The 17138-nt window shown below is 34.8% G+C and overlaps 1 protein-coding gene across 6 annotated transcripts in view; it reads right to left on the bottom strand.

The window, feature by feature from the left end:
* HS3ST5 (heparan sulfate-glucosamine 3-sulfotransferase 5) overlaps window positions 1–17138 on the bottom strand; it is a 286342-nt gene that overhangs the window by 165723 nt on the left and 103481 nt on the right. For 5 of the 6 annotated variants that reach the window (XM_043439600.1, XM_043439597.1, XM_043439601.1 and 2 more), the window contains exon 2: window positions 14190–14378. The gene's annotated coding sequence lies outside the window, so the exon portion shown is untranslated. Of the gene's footprint in view, window positions 1–14189; window positions 14427–17138 lie in introns of those variants that run through there. The other variant, XM_043439598.1, reaches the window with a different exon arrangement.

Raw genomic sequence — 17138 nt, 5'->3', positions numbered from 1 at the left:
ATCCTCTCTTCATTTCTTTCTTTTTTTTTTAAATGAATGTTCAGTGTTCCTGAAGAGTCCTTTCCTAGATTCAGAAGGTTGTATGGTTTTAGCTGGAGAGTGATTTCATGGCCGCCCAGAGTGGGTATAAGCTCTCGGAGTGGTAGCGGGTGGGAGGGAAGCTTTGCTACTTCGGGCAGTTGTATTTTTCTTTTGGGTCTGTGGTGCTTAAGGCAGCTGCTGCTTCAAGGAAGCTCTCTGAATGATTAAAAGCTACGGACAGCTGGGTGTCAGTTAAGCACCACTCACTCTCGCTGCTCAACAATCTGGAGGGGTAGAACCTCCTGCCCCACACGCTTCTGACTGCCCACCTTCTCCATTCTCTAAAGGGTTTAGGGAAAGCTAACCACCAAGCAATCAAATGAAAACATTTCTAGGCGCTGTTTTGATGAAAGAACTTGTTGGGTGGGTTCAATTTCAACTCAAAGCCTCACCAACCATGCCCATATGCATAAATGTACACATTTTGCCACACCCTTTATGTGTTTATGATGACAAAGCCATTAGGTTGTCATTTAAATCCTGTCCCAAGCTACAGATTTAAAGGCAATCATTATCCCGAGAATGAAAGCATTCCATTAAACACTCTTACCTGACGATTTTTGCAATTCCTGTGTAGTTATGTATATGTATATGCCATACGTACACACGGTTATATAATTATATATAGTTTCTTCACTTTCAAGTTAATGGAAACAATGAAAATGAAGGAACAATCAGGAACATCAATGAAGGAACAACAATGAAGGAACATCAAAGTGATGCATGAAAAGATTTCATTTTTGAGAAAACAAGAGAGGCCATGTGGAATAGTAGCAGTGTGAGTAGTCTATAATTATTGAACCTTACAAAGCATTTTATGTGATTCATTTCCTTTCATTCCAATAGCCCTAAGATGTTGACAGTGTTACCATCTGTATTTTACATATCAGAAAGTTGAGACAGTGAGTTGAGAGTGTCCAAGATCACACAGTAAGCAGCAGAATAGGGATCTGAACTTGGGCAGTATGATTCCAGAATTCACCTTCTTAAGTGTTATTCTCTACCACCCCTGTTATGTTATCAGGAAATCCAGTCATGGACAGCTCTACCACTAAACTGAAAAAAAAATGGGACTTCCTTTTTTCCTCATATTACAATGAATTGGACATGGCTTAGTAACTGAACAACAACAAAATGAGTTTAGAATTAGCCTAAATATTTGTTACCTTCCTGTGTGATTTTAATAAACATTCAGTTATGTACGTATAGATGGTCCGCAACTTATGATTTTTTGACTTTACAATGGTGCAACAGTAATATGCACTCAGTAGAAACTATGCTTTGAATTTCGATCTTTTCTGGGGCTAGCAATAAGAGGATACTCTCTTTTGATGCTAGGCAGAGGCAGTGAGCTCCTGGTCAGCAACATAAGCACAATGGTAAACAACTGATGCACTAACAACCATCCTGTACCTAAACAACCATTCTGCTTTTCACTTTCAGTATAGTACTCAACACATTACATGAAACATTCAACACTTTGTTATAAAATAGACTTTGTGTTAGATGATTTTCTCCAGCTGTAAGCTAAGGTAAATATTCTGAGCACATTTAAGGTAAGTGAGGCTAAGCTATGACGTGTGGTAGGTCGGGTGTCTGAAACACATGTCCTACTTAGAATAATTTTAACTTAAAATGGGTTAATGGGGACGTAAACTCATCAAGTTAAGATCTGTACTTAGGTGATTTTGCTTGCCATGGTGATAGTTCTCAATCGCAAATTACATAATAAAATTGAAATAATCCAGTTTGTTACCTGAACAACTAAGCAGTTCCAGTTTCAGTAACAAATATCCTTGATATTTAGCCAAACATATATTGGTATAAAAACATTTCTTCATAAAGTAAACAATACCTCAGTGTTGAAAATTTTGGTTCTTTTGGAAAGAACAAAACTTGGTTGAAAGGCCCCTACATTTCCTAGGAGATACAAAATTTTGAAGGAAAGATGTTATTTCCTGACAAGCTAGGATCAAGCTGGGATTTAGACAGTCTATGGTGAGAAAATGGGAAATGCAATGCCATGATTTGGTCTAACATTAGGCTGTATCATTTGATCTCTGTTAAGAGTCAAGCACCTAACTTTCCTATGTACAGAGTACAGATCATTAGGAAATATGTTCTGCTGTCAACACAAAACAAATAAATGCTCTTGTACTTTTTTGTTTAAGCTTCTGTATGCACTGAATTTGTTTATATATGAAATATAAAAAGAATTTATAATGGCAATGTCAATAAATATAAAAATTTTTTATTTATTATTAACTCTGGTATCATCTGACTTCTTATGCCTCTGTGCTTTACTTGTCCAAATAGATTAAAAGTTCTTTGTGGGAAGAAACTGCATTTGGTATTTTTTTGTTACCATTTTGAAAACAATTCTACTTTCTATGGTGTGATTTATTATGCAACTCCAAACTCTAGACAAAAATGTATAAAATGCAAATACTTATTCACAATAAATGTGGTGCCCCAAGGCACTATTTCTAGCTTATATTAATTTGGGTGCTATATTACCTGATACTGTCTGTCAAACCACATCCCCAATCACATTACCTTTATTCTTACTAATTAACATAATGTGTGAAAAGACAGTGAAAGGCAAAGGTATGTTCAATTTCCTCAGCCCAAGAGGCGAATGAAGGTTCTTGGACCCATAGGTTTACATAGAAGGGGAGTCTGGCCCACTAATTCCCTTGGCTATCAGAGACCAGTTCATCCATAAAGTGATTAAAAATGGAAAAAAGTAATGCACTTTTGGAAAAAGAATATGCAAAAAATGTTTCTGCTTTCTAAACCATAAATATTTATGGGAGGGGGGTGAGGAAAAGAGAAATTTCCAAGGATATTACTAGGGGTTTCTGACAAAATGAACTCAATCAATCAGTTATTTTTTCATAGTTTCTTTTTCCATTAGTAATCTGAAGTATATTAGCTGTGTATTTTCTTAAACATCCTTTAAAAATTATTGTTAAAAATAAGAAACAATCTAAAATTCCTAATGCTAGAATACTAATAATGTCATCACATTAATAAGGACTGGATGTAGTTTTAAATTATAATTTTCAATTAATTTTTACTGATTATAGAATACTATAATTGAACTGTGTCATGGATATTGGAACAGGTAGAAGATCCAAGTTTTAGCTTGGTACTCTTATAGGATTTACAACTGTACAAAAGCAGAAGTAAAAACTGGATGAATTTTCTTCATTCACTATCAGACAAAACCATTAAAATGTTGCTAAGTTCACAAAGTACTCATTAAGTCTTTTGGACCCTGGTTATTTACAGCTGTTTTCCATAATCATTCTCATCAATCATTTAGAGTCATGTACCTAATGCTATATATCCTTTTTAATATACTTAAAATTTAAATTATGTTGGTTTTATAAATGTTATGCCTGGAAATACATGTGAACATTCTATTCTGTGCAATGAGAAACACCAATTTTATCATTATATAAAGCCATGGTCATATCCTTCATTTCAAGCAAATTTAGAATTCATTTACAAGAACAAAATGTATAGCAGTTTAAGATGTATTATAATGCTGAAACTAAAAACTGTCTCAGAAAATTAATTGATATTGCTTTAATTGTTTAATTTTTTTGCATATGAAATTCCCTAGGCTTAGCAGACAGGGTTTTTCATACTTTGCTTTGTGTTTTGAATATATTGCCTCTCTGCTCTATTAAATCTACTGGCATTATTTTCCAGTGAGTTACATAATTTTCCCTTATGAGGATTCAGAGAATTCTCACATGACTCTGCATCATTTTCTAAAGACTGAACAACCCAGGGCCCAGATATTACTTAAGCTGTTTTCTAAACTCAGCACTTTACTATATATGACTGTCTCCTTCCACAATTTATTGAAAAATAATAATGTCATATTACACTTTTGCCATATATAGTGATTAATAGGTAAGTAATTTTGTGACTCATAAATCATTTAATTTATAAAGGAAAAAAAGTCTTAAAAATCCTTCTAAAAAAAAAAGTTAACTTTTGATAGAGCTGAAGTGAAGTGAAGTGAAGTGAAGTCGCTCAGTAGTGTCCGACTCTTTGCAACCCCATGGACGGTAGCCTACCAGGCTCTGCAGTCCATGGGATTTTCCAGAATAGGTTACCAAATAACAGGCCATTTCTGGAGTCTAGGCATACTCACTAATCAGATGACTTCATGAAATTCAAAGATATGATAAACTCCCCTTAATTCAAAGGAAGTGAAGTGAAAGTCGCTCAGCTGTGTCCAACTCTTTGTGACCCCATGGACTATAAACTCCCTGGAATTCTCCAGGTCAGAATACCGGAGTGGGTATCCTTTCCCTTCTCCAGGAGATCTTCCCAACCCAGGGATTGAATCCAGGTCTCCCCCATTGCAGACAGATTCTTTACCAGCTGAACCACAAGGGAAGCCCTAATTTAAAGGAAACAGTATTTTAATAATAAGCATTGAGAAATCTCAGGTAAAGGGATTTATCAAAAAAACTTATGGATTGGAATTTTTAAAGAACAGATTCCTGTACTAGTTCTACTATTAATGGGCTTCCTAGACCTACATACACCATCTAACCTGGACAAATCACTTATCCTCTTTGGGACACAGTTTTCACACCTGTAAAATAAAGGCAGTTGGACTAGAATTTCTGGGATCACTTCCAGATCAAACAGACTTTGATTCTATAGCTCTGGCAGCTAGTGATGTACATGGTTATCAACATGAAAATAATTCTTACAATGGCATCGCAAAATGAACTAAACTAGAAATGACTAATGAGTTTTTAAAAAGAATATGTACTCAAATCTGGAGTTCAGTCCTTATTTTTCTGGGAATCAAGAAAGAATCTAAAGTGTCCAAAACTAGATACTTTCAAAATCCAGATTAATCCAGAAATTAATACCATTTTCTAACTTCACATTTGAGTCTTCTTGAACTAATTAGGCACTGTGTAACAGTACTGATGAATATGGTTATACTAATACTATAATTTAAAGTTACTCTATGAATTATAAATTATCAGAACAAAAGAAAGAAATTTAAAGTAACATTTTATTCATTATTTGACCTTTTTGGAAATTCCACTGCATCCTTTGGAGAAAACTTTTTAATTAGACTACTTATGATAAAACCAAGCTCTAAAGCTAAAAGTTAATAAACACTTGCAGTTGAATACTTTGGGCACTCTAAAGTGGGTATCTTAAGTATGAATGTCAATGTATAGAAGCTTATTGGTATACAAAAAAAAATGTGAGCAGTGTTCACTTGATAATGGACCCCATCCTCCAACCCACTCTAGTATTCTTGTCTGGAGAATTCCATGGACATGACTGAGCGACTAACACACACCACCTTCCAAGTCCACATATTCTGGTCTTAAGACAATAAAAATGAACACAGGAAAACACTTGCCAGAAGAGCTGGTATAAACAGTACTGGATCTGATCCCACTCCTATTATATTATTCCCTCCTCTTTTTACCTTTAGTCTATGTTTTCTTTCTTTTATACCTAGTCATCATCTATGAATCTACATAATTCACTTGTTATAATTATTTTTTATAGTCTACATGTTGTAAGAGAAGGCCATATTTTGCTCATTGATGCATCTTAAGTCCTAGGATGGCCTGGTACTCACTAATTATTACCAAATATTTGTTGAATGAATGAAGAAATAGTTTGTAGTAGAATAAAATGCATCTAGACATGGGTCTTGATTTTCAGCTAAAATCACAGTGCTACACATAAAAAAACCCCATCAAGCCAATACAGCTGATAAAGTTCATATTGGACTTGGCTGGACATTTACTTTTTCTGCTATAAAAAAATCAGTCACTGAATCTGGCAGTGTTGAGCAGGCACGATGAAAATGTAGCTGTCATTGGATGGTGCACATGTACCTTACTCACTAAAGAAAAGCAATTAATGAAAGAGCAAAGTGAACTCCCTGAGTATCTGTATGAAGTTAGAAGAGCTCATGGTTGTCAAGTAGTGACTCTGACACCCATCAAATCTATTTGACTTAATCCAACTTGATAAAACTGCCATCTAGAATTTTCATATTCGAAAGATGAGGCCAATATCTTAGTAACCTACATTACAATAATGTGGTTTACATAATTTACTTTGAATTTATTCCAGATATGATTATTCTAATACTAGCAGAAAAAAGATTCTAATAGAGCAATCTTTACTTTCTCAAAGTAAGGAAATTTTGAGCCATATGGTTGAAGTAGAAGCCGAGTGAGAAAGAAATTAAATTGGAGACAACGTATGCAAATTAGAAAAATTGTGCCATCTAGAAAAAAATGCTACTCTAAAATATAATAGCTTATTAAAATTTTTTTTGAATATTTTTCTCCTTTTGTTTTAATAGGACTGTCACATGCTGGCATACACATGGCATTTCTTTACAATTTTAGGTCAGAAAAAATAAGCTTTTTTCCCGTCATAATTTTTCATGCTCTACAAAGTTTGCCATCACAAACCACTATTGCATTTATTATAAATAGGTATTACAGTAGGAAAGCAATTCAACTGTATTCCATTTCACTGTGAAGCTAAGTGGCTTTGCAATATAACTAAGTTGAGTTAATGGGACTATGCTTAAAGGATGTGTTAACCTGGAACTGAAGTTACCTAGTTGTTTCTACTCAACTTAGGAGTCTGGAAAATGCAGCCAGGAAACCTGTTGTGAGCAGGATAGGAAAATTATTATAATCTACATTCCTAAATTGAATGAGAATTTTTGCTCAGCAGAAACCTCTTGACTGCAAAAACTCTGAAATTATACCCTGCTGTTAAGAATACCTGTTGGGGTGGGGGGAATTCAAACATTCCACTTTTCTTCAAATCAAACAAGTATAATGTATACATTTACAGTCTTAGTGAAAGCTATCTTTCTTTTCACAAAGAGAAGCAACTTGTAACACTTTTTGTTGAAAATGAATAAAATGGTAGATAATCAAGTACTTAATTCTTGGTTAATAGGTAGCTTTAATTATCTTTGATATCAAAACTTTCTCTTGAAAATAAATTTCAGTATACATGTTTTACATTATAATACAGAAGGTGACATTCTTTCATTTTAGTCCAGCACCTAAAATATGGACTATTGATATTTCTTGGGATATTTTTAGAAGTTTGTCTGCTGAACAAACTCTTATTGTAGCCCTTGCTTAAAGTCATTATTTACTCCTAATTGTATGTCTTTATTATGTATTACCTTGCCACAAAAGGTCTGTCTGGTCAAGGCTATGGTTTTTCCAGTGGTCATGTATGGATATGAGAGTTAGACTGTGAAGAAAGCTGAGCACTGAAAAATTGATGCTTTTGAACTGTGGTGTTGGAGAAGACTCTTGAGAGTCCCTTGGACTGCAAGGAGATCCAACCAGTCCATCCTAAAGGAGATTGGTCCTGGGTGTGCATTGGAAGGACTGATGCTGAAGCTGAAACTCCAGTACTCTGGCCACCTTCTGCGAAGAGTTGAGTCATTGGAAAAGACCCTGATGCTGGGAGGGATTGGGGGCAGTAGGAGAAGCGGATGACAGAGGATGAGATGGCTGGATGGCATCACCAACTCGATGGACATGAGTTTGAGTAGACTCCAGGAGTTGGTGATGGACAGGGAGGCCTGGCGTGCTGCGATTCATGGGGTCACAAAGGGTCGGACACGACTGAGCGACTGAACTGAACTCAGCTGATTATGTATTACACATCAGCATTCACAGAAAGCTTCTCTTTAGTTTTAGTTAATACCTTTCACACTAAACATCACTGTTTCTGATATTAAGATTCTACTTCCTAATTTCTTTAGATTGTATTTGTCTAGTACACCTTTAAATTTTTTTTAGTATCATTTTAATGGACTAGATAAACAGTTGGATATGTGTACTGGGTTGTGAGGCAATTTCTATTTTTACACAATCCAGTGTCAAAAAGACTTGAAATCTACTGATATAGACAGATAGACTGTGATATCCTACGTATTTCATTGAAGCAAAAATCCCATTAGCCACAATTGTTTTCAAACAATTAGAAACATGCCATCAGAAAACTATCAAACATCAGGAGAAATAGAAGTTTGAATTGAATATCCAAAGGGTAATTGTGAAAGTGAAGCGAAAATGTTATTTTTATCAATCTTAAAGTAGTAAGTGCCAACAACTACCATAATGGTAGACTGACCATAAAGCTCTGAAAGGAGATTCCTTATGGAATTTGCAGGGTTCTGTGTAGTGTGGTGAAGTGTGACTCATCTCAATACCCAGCACCAGCAATTGATATTGCGTGACTCTGCTACCTTCACCTTTCCATCTGCTCCCTGTTGTATTATAGTAAAAATCCAATTTATCATTAACACATAGGGTCAGTCTCCAGGCCCTTGTTTTCTTCATTATCCCCTCTAACCAGTTAGAGTTCAAGTTTTGGTAATTCTTCCTTCAAAAGATGTACTGCATCTATGTCTTTCTCTTTCCACTTCCCTTCTCACTGCTTGTCCAGACTATTGCTTTAACAGCCTGTCCATCCCCTTTACTCCACCTATCCTTTCACATTCAAATTTTTGAAAAACTTTGCTTTTGTTGTATCCTGCTATCTGTATAGATAGAATTTGGTTCTGCACTGTGATCCAGTCTGAAAATATTTTGTTAAAAAAAAAATCCACGTGCTTCTTTCCATTTATCAATATGAAAGATAGGACAACCTATGTTGTCATAATATTTTCAAGCTTCTATCAAAGATTTTAAAGTCTTAAAAGACTTTCAATTTATGATGTTTTCTTTGCTTAGTATATGCATGTAATTTCTTAAGAATACTTATTAGAGTACACATTTTCCTCTAATTTATAGCTATAGAAAAAGCAGCATTTCTCCTCTCATTCTTTGCCACCTAAAGTTGAGTGTTAATATGACTTTTCTTAATGTCTTTTTTCTAGCTTATATTTTTATGACTTGTCAGCCTTAAAGAGTATCTACTGATTCATAGATATTGCAAATAAAGCGGTCAACTAACTTTATGCACCAATTTCTTTCTGCTGTGTCTTTCTAATTTTGTCAGTTACTTTAGTTCTATATGATATTATAGTTTTTTGCTCTATTTTGTGTCACCCTAAACTCCGTATTTGTTTTAGAATTAAATGCATTCCATGCTCATAAGCAGTCCTTTTGCAGCAGTGTCTATAGTCATCTCTTGGTTTGATGGAGTTTGTCCTTTAATAGTTGCTTCAAGAAGGGCTCAACAATATTTGCTGAATTCTACTATGTCCAGGATATGTGCCTCTAACTTTTATACCTTGAAGCCAGTTTCGCAGATCATAAAATCCTTGGTAGCCCTTTTCTTTTCCTGTAATGATGGTGAATTCACTATCTCTCAAGGCACCCTATTTCACTGTTGAATATCTCAATTGTTACTAGGTGGGTTTCACTTTGTTGTTAAGTTTTGCCAAAATTGATTTCTTTGTAAATTTCTAACAGAGTAACCTACAACTTATTCTACATAGACTCTCCCAATCTCTCTCTTTTCCAGAATAAAAGTAACAAGTCATTGTAGGAAAGTTCTCCAGAGTACCTTTTCAGTTCAGTTCAGTTGCTCTGTCATGTCCGACTCTTTGCGACGCCATGAATTGCAGCACACCAGGCCTCCCTGTCCCAGACCTAATAATCTGTTTACTAACTTAGCTTAAGTCATTGCATTTTCCTTGCCTTCTCTGTGCCTTCCTCATCATGCTCGTGCTCAGTCACTTAGTCGTGTCCAGCTCTTTGCAACCTCATGGGCTGTAACCCTCCAGGCTCTTCTGTCCATGGGATTTTCCAGGCAAGAATACTGGAGTGGGTTGCCATTTCCTCCTCCATGGGTTCTTCCTGACTGAGGGATTGAACTCACGTCTCCTGTGTCTCCTGCCTTGACAGACAGCTTTTTTATCACTGACCCACCTAGGAAGCTGCATCTTCCCCATAACACTCTTTTAAAGCAAGTCAGACTTATTTTAGAGCGACAACTGGGATCATCTGGTACAAAGGCATCACTTCAGGAAGAAAAAACAGGCCCAGGGAGAGGTAAAGATATTTTCCCAAGGTCAGTCCACTACCAGGAAACTGAGTCTGACTTTGAATCCTAGTGATCCCCAAGCAAACATTCTTCACATTTCATGAGTCTTTCAAAAATACAATGATCAGTTTTCATGTGTGTGGTGAGAACATTTAAGATATCTCCTCTTACTTAGGTGAGGTGATGAATGTGCTAACTAACCTTATCATGGTAATCATGGTATCATGGTAACTGTGTTATATAAAAGTATCAAATCATCACATTGTGCATCTTAAGCTTACACAATGTTATATGTCAATTACATTTCTATACAGCTGGAAAAAATACAATGATCAAAAATATTTCATAAGATATGAAATGATAATTACAAGCAGACATTAGGTAATTTCCCTTATGTGGCAGGACATATTTCATTTCTTATTCTAACTATGCATGAAATGACACAATATATAGAATAGCTATATTGGAGAATTTAGAGTAGGTTTGCTGTTCATTTACATAAATTTTCACTTTCATTTCTGTTTCTTGAAACTGACAAACTTCAGATAAATGCAGATTTCATTTTCCTACTGTAAACTCTCTAAACCATCATTTTGAAATTAAATTACACAGCTTATGCTTAAAACATAAGGGCCAGATTCTATCTTCAAATATACCACCCACTCTCTAACAGCAGAATTTGGCCCTAAAAACCCATTAACAAATATTGTCATTAAACTAAAGAGCTAATTACTTTGGATTCAAACAGAATGAACAAAATCATAGGCCAACTGCAGCTGGTAGTAATAATAGTAAGACTAACCGTATGTTACACTGGAGATTTAAAGAACAAAGACATATTAACACTAATGTAACCAAATATATAAAATTATCTTCCAAATGGAGCAAGCTATTATAGTTAGAAAATTCTTAAAAACAAATTGGAATTACATGATACAGAAATAGGGACTATTTTAAGAAATTAATGTCATAATTCAAAAATTTCAGTGTTTAGTGAGGAGAAAAACTTGAGAAATTTATCTTCTGCAATATTTCACAAAGTAAGAATTACATCTAAAATTCATTTTGACCTAATTGGAAGTAAATATTCTCACATTCAAATCAGCTTAATACTATAAGATGCAAGCACCTTGTTTAAAGGCTATTTTAGAGAACCGTTAGCAGCGCTATCTTACAGTTCTGTAGAAGTGAACTTCCCAGATAACTAAATATTCTCTCAGACCTTAAAAATATGCTAAAATTACTGTAGTATGATATACTTTAGAAAAAGTTTTATAAATCCTGAGGAGCAATAAAAATCAACCATAATTTCATCAATTGATCATAACCATGAATAATGTTATGATGCAGATCATTTCAATTTTCTTCCTATGCATTGTAGTATTTCTTAATAAAAATGAGAACCACATTACAACATGGTTTATAATTTGTTGTTTCCATTTACAATATGAGTATTTTGCCACATTAATAACTTCACTTTTGCTACATAAATTTAAATGACCTTCCAATTTCTTAAACTGAGAATAATAAACACATTTTAATTATCCTGGACATCTCACAAATATCATTACTACACTGTTTCATAATAACACTAATACTCCCCAGAGATTCTTATATATTTGAATCTCCTTTCTCCTATACCGAATGGTCTCAGATGGCTCTACTGTTCTAAAGCTCAATGCCTCTTTCAGTTCTTTTTCCCTCTCAATATCAGACTTCCAGATACAGATAGGCCAGCCTGAAATAAACCTAAGTTTGCTACTTTCATTTCTAGATTAATGTCATGGTAGATTATCTACTGACAACTAAAATAATTCATGATTTCAAGTTGAATTATAAGTACCCAGGTACTTTCTTTGCTTCTTCAAACTTCATTTTCTCATACAAGAAATAAATATTGCAAAATATTGCCTAGTTTCTTCTTGTTAATAAGTCATACCTGACCAGACTGATGTTTACTGTTCTTTTGTATTAAGCTTTTTACCAGTAAATTTGGCAGTACACGAAGGGACTAGGCTAGAAGATCTCAATGCTCCATTTTTGCTCTAAAACTTCATGCTTCTCTAAAGTTTCTGTAATTTACTCTTATTGTATATTTTACTTCACGGGTATGGAGGTTGTTTCACTAAGATTCCCTAAAACTACATTGTAAGTTTTCTTTACGGAGTCACAATTTAAGATAAATACACCAATGATAATGAATGTGGCTCATTTGAAGACATAATTCCATTCTTTCTCCACAAAAGGGTGAAAGAATAGTTTCTATTTTTTTGAAACAAGTATTATAGAAGATCTACACTAAAAACTTCATGAAATCTTATTGGAGACTCTGTTGACCTTAAACTTATGTACTACATATTTAAGAATTTTTATCATCTTGTTTACTACAAATTTTAGAACTTTATCATCAGATGGCAATCTTATTATTGAGGACAGTTCTGACAGCAAATGTACATGAAAATTCATCATTATAGTTAAAACAATTCTGCAAATCTTTTGTTTTAGTTACTTTAAGTATTACTTTATTTCATTTTATTATTAAAAAAATTTTATTGAAGTATAGTTAATTCACAATGTTGTGTCAGCTTTTGGTGTGTAGTGAGATGATTCAGTTTTATATATATATTTTAAACTTTTATGTTGCTTTATTTTATGCATATGACTATACTAATTTTCTTTGAGTGATATTAATAAATAACATGCATAGCTAACTTGAGTTATAGGGGCACACTTTTTTTGATTAAAGTTTATTCTTGCCTTTTGATATTTTATGGACAAGAAAATCTATACAATATGAATAAGTTCACACAAAGACTAACAGAAAATAGCAGTAAGTCTGAAATTCAATGGATTTTGATTAAAAACTTCATTCTTCACTATAAAAATATCATACTGAATCTTTAAAAAATCATCACAATTTAAGGTCTGAATATGTCCATACCAATCACTTCTTTTACTGAAATAAAAAGCAAATCTTTTATAAACTTAAAATTGCAAGTAATAAAGATGAAGTTGCTAAATGAAATACAGAAACAGAAATAAAGTGATATGCAGTAAACATACATGTACCCTGTTATAAATACAGCAAATACTTTTTAAGGTTTAAGCCGCAGAGGAAAAAAGAGTAGCTAAAGGCATATTACGCAGATCTGTTCTTTTGAATTCTAAGGCTGAGTTTTCAAAATGAAGAAAAAAAGACAAACCCTCAAAAAAAGAAAAGAAAGAAATATTTAGCCAGCCTCAGCAGTGGTTCATTATTATCATCTAGATATTTCTTAGAATTAGATCCATAAACATCTGAATAAACCAAAACATTACGTGGAACAGAGAAACAGCTGAAGAGAGCAATGCCAGGACTGTCACTCTAAAGGAGAGATAGGAACATCTGGGAATTAGCACATCATACTAAATTGGAAAAAAAAAAAAAAAAAAGAATATTAGAAAGGATTAATAATTCAATTTGGGGGGGGTCAAAAAAGGAATACTAATTTAGCACTAATTTAAAGTATGCTTTCCTTGTTTCCAGTAGGAAACAAGCCATATAAAATCCCTTTTAATGTAGTTTGAAAATTAGAAGTACATTGTTTTAAATGCTAATTTCTCTGTTTCTTAAAGGTCTAAGATCCATCTTCACCAGGATCATCTGAGAGTGAGTAGCTGTAAAAAATGCAAATTGCTGGACCATAGTGAATCTTTCTGTGAAATATGCCCAGGAATCAGCATTTTAAAAACTTTCTTCTCCCCTCATTTAACTCTTATGCATATTAAAATTTGAGAACCACTGTATGCCATGCTTTTTTGTGTGAAACTGATTTCAGATATCAAGATAACCACTGTGCCATACTTGTATTTATATTTATATGATGTATAAAACTTTTAAACTTTGTATTTTATTTCTTTTTTTTGCTGTAGAACTAACTATACATAACTAGCTATTTTTCCTTATATTCAATTATTTCCTTTACTTTTGTATATTTTTAAAAAATAGATTTAATTTGCACTTTTTGATGTAATTAAGATTTACATAAGAATGTGAGTTACTTCCAAAGTTCTCTTACCTTCAAATCCTTATGCTTATTTGGTAAGTTCTGAACATATACGATGAAAATTTTCAAGAATATATGCAGTGGATCCTCTGTTTAATTTCCGAGTGTATCAAGGCTGGCTAAGGAGACTCCTGAGGTGGACGCCAGAAACGCCATTGAGAAGGGGAGACAACACCGAAGCCTCTGGGTTCCTGATAATCTCTGAACAGAATAGAAAAACAAGTAGTTGGTCACCTGAAATTCATGGAGAATCTGCTATGGAGAAGGTTATTTTCAGTAAACTAGCAGTGTTACTAAATTTAAACTTGGCCTGGGTTTGCTGCTCCCTGATTTAGCACAGTTGTCATTTAAAATTTCATGTCATTGTGAAGTCAGAATTGCATGATGCTCTTGCCTGCAGAGGATTCTGGTTGAATTCATACTGCTTTAATTGACTATTTTTCTAAATACTGCATCAAGTGATACAATTACTAATTTATGATATGCAGGTGCTACATTTTGGTGCTGAATTTTCTTTCTAAGTCAAGGTTGATGAGGCCTTTTTAAAATATATTCTTTTGCGAGACTCTATCACACCTCATAAAAGATAAGACATGATACATTCACTAAATCCCTATGGAATCATTTAGTACTTTTGCTATATTTTACTACACATGGATAATGCTTCCCAAGATAATTCCACATAAATAAAAATAATATCCTTTGTAGTCAATATATGTTGCCTACTTAGGGAAGCCAAAATTCCAGCTTCTTTACTGCATGAGTTAAACAGATGATAGTAGTAGCTAATGGAAAAAGAGAATGAAAGATCCATTTTTGAAATTGGAAATTAATTATGCAGATATTGTCCCAAAGGGTAGAGGAGGCATCATGTATGGAGAAATACAAAGTCAAATACAAGATAAGAGTGTAATACATATGTAAGCACAGAGCACACTGTAGAATGATGGGTTTTCATGGTAGAATTACTGTTTGGTCACCCAGAAAACATTCCCAACTTTCTTGCTATGATTTACAAAATAGAGAACAAAAAATCAAATGTTCATTCTGGTCTCCCTTACTGCTAAGAGTGGTCATGTGACCCCGTTCTGGCCCATGAACTGTAAGAAGTACACTGGGAAAGAAAACCAGGCAGTAATTTGCTTTATTGATAAATAGAAAGATTTCTGTTCCTCTGCTCTTTACCACGCAGTTGCTTGCCTTGAATGAGGGCACAATACTTGGAGACAGAGCAGTCATCTGGTCACAATGATGTAAAACATAGGAAAATCCAGAGAAATACAAAGATATCAGCCCTGTTACTGACAAGCAGCTGAACCAACACTACTAACTTCTTCCTTTGAAATTGTACTTGTTTAAACCACTGGGTGTTCTGTTGCTTACTAACACTCATTGTAAGTTGACAAAATGCTATAAAAAACATTTGCTAAGCAAGCATGTAATCTGTAAGTTCTCATTCAGTGGAGTGAAGGGCAGGTTTCATTCTGAGTTTGGGAACTTGCCTTCTTGGAAAGTTGTGCGTGTGGGGAGTAATAGGTCACAGTTCAGTTCAGCTCAGTCACTCAGTTGAGTCCGACTCTTTGCGACCCCAATCACGGCACGTCAGGCCTCCCTGTCCATCACAAACTCCCGGAGTCCACCCAAACTCATGTCCATTGAGTTGGTGATGCCATCCAGCCATCTCATCCTCTGTCGTCCCCTTCTCCTCCTGCCCCCAATCGTTCCCAGCATCAGGGTATTTTCCAATGAGTCAACTCTTCACATGAGGTGGCCAGAGTATTGGAGTTTCGGCTTCAACATCAGTCCTTCCAATGAATATTCAGGACTGATTTTCTTTAGGATGGACTGGTTGGATTTCCTTGCAGTCCAAGGGACTCTCAAGAGTCTTCTCCAACACCACAGTTCAAAAGCATCAATTCTTTGGCACTCAGCTTTCTTCACCGTCCAACTCTCACATCCATACATGATCACTGGAAAAACCATAGCCTTGACTAGACAGACCTTTGTTGGCAAAGTAATGTCTCTGTTTTTAAATATGCTATCTATGTTGGTCATAACTTTCCTTCCAAGGAGTAAGTGTCTTTTAATTTCATGGCTGAAATCACCATCTGTACTGATTTTGGAGTCCAAGAAAATAAAGTCTGACACTGTTCCCACTGTTTCCCATCTATTTCCCATGAAGTGATGGGACCAGATGCCATGATCTTAGTTTTCTGAATGTTGAGCTTTAAGCCAACTTTTTCACTCTCTTCTTTCACTTTCATCAAGAGGCTTTTTAGTTCCTCTTCACTTTCTGCCATAAGTGTGGTGTCATCTGCATATCTGAGGTTATTGATATTTCTCCTGGCAATCTTGATTCCAGCTTGTGCTTCTTCCAGCCCAGCGTTTCTCATGATGTACTCTGCATATAAGTTAAATAAGCAGGGTGACAATATACAGCCTTGACATACTCCTTTACCTATTTGGAACCAGTCTGTTCTTCCATGTCCAGTTCTAACTATTGCTTCCTGACCTGAATGTAGGTTTCTTAAGAGGCAAGTCAGGTGGTCTGGTATTCCCATCTCTTTCAGAATTTTCCACAGCTTATTGTGATCCACACAGTCAAAGGCTTTGGCATAGTCAACAAAGCAGAAATAGATGTTTTTCTGAATTCTCTTGCTTTTTCTAGAAGAACAGGTGCTTGGAGCTGGTGCACTGGGATGACCCAGAACGATGGGATGAGGAGGGATGTGGGAGGGGGGTTCAGGATGGGGGACACATGTACACCCATGGCAGATTCATGTCAATGTATGACAAAACCACTACAATATTGTAAAGTAATTAGCCTCCAATTAAAATAAATAAATTTATTTTAAAAAAAGAAAGAAAAAAAAAGCCTAGCTCAGAGCTAAGACTAAAAGAAAAGGGTCAAGTATTATGGTCAAAGAAAGGATTCCATTTTTGCCTCTGTGCCAAAGTTAT

Source organism: Cervus canadensis, chromosome 20 (genome assembly GCF_019320065.1).
Source record: "Cervus canadensis isolate Bull #8, Minnesota chromosome 20, ASM1932006v1, whole genome shotgun sequence".
NCBI classification, from domain to species: Eukaryota; Metazoa; Chordata; class Mammalia; order Artiodactyla; family Cervidae; genus Cervus; species Cervus canadensis.
The sequence above is the reverse complement of the archived record's forward strand: the minus strand, read 5'-3'. Positions and strand labels throughout refer to the sequence as shown.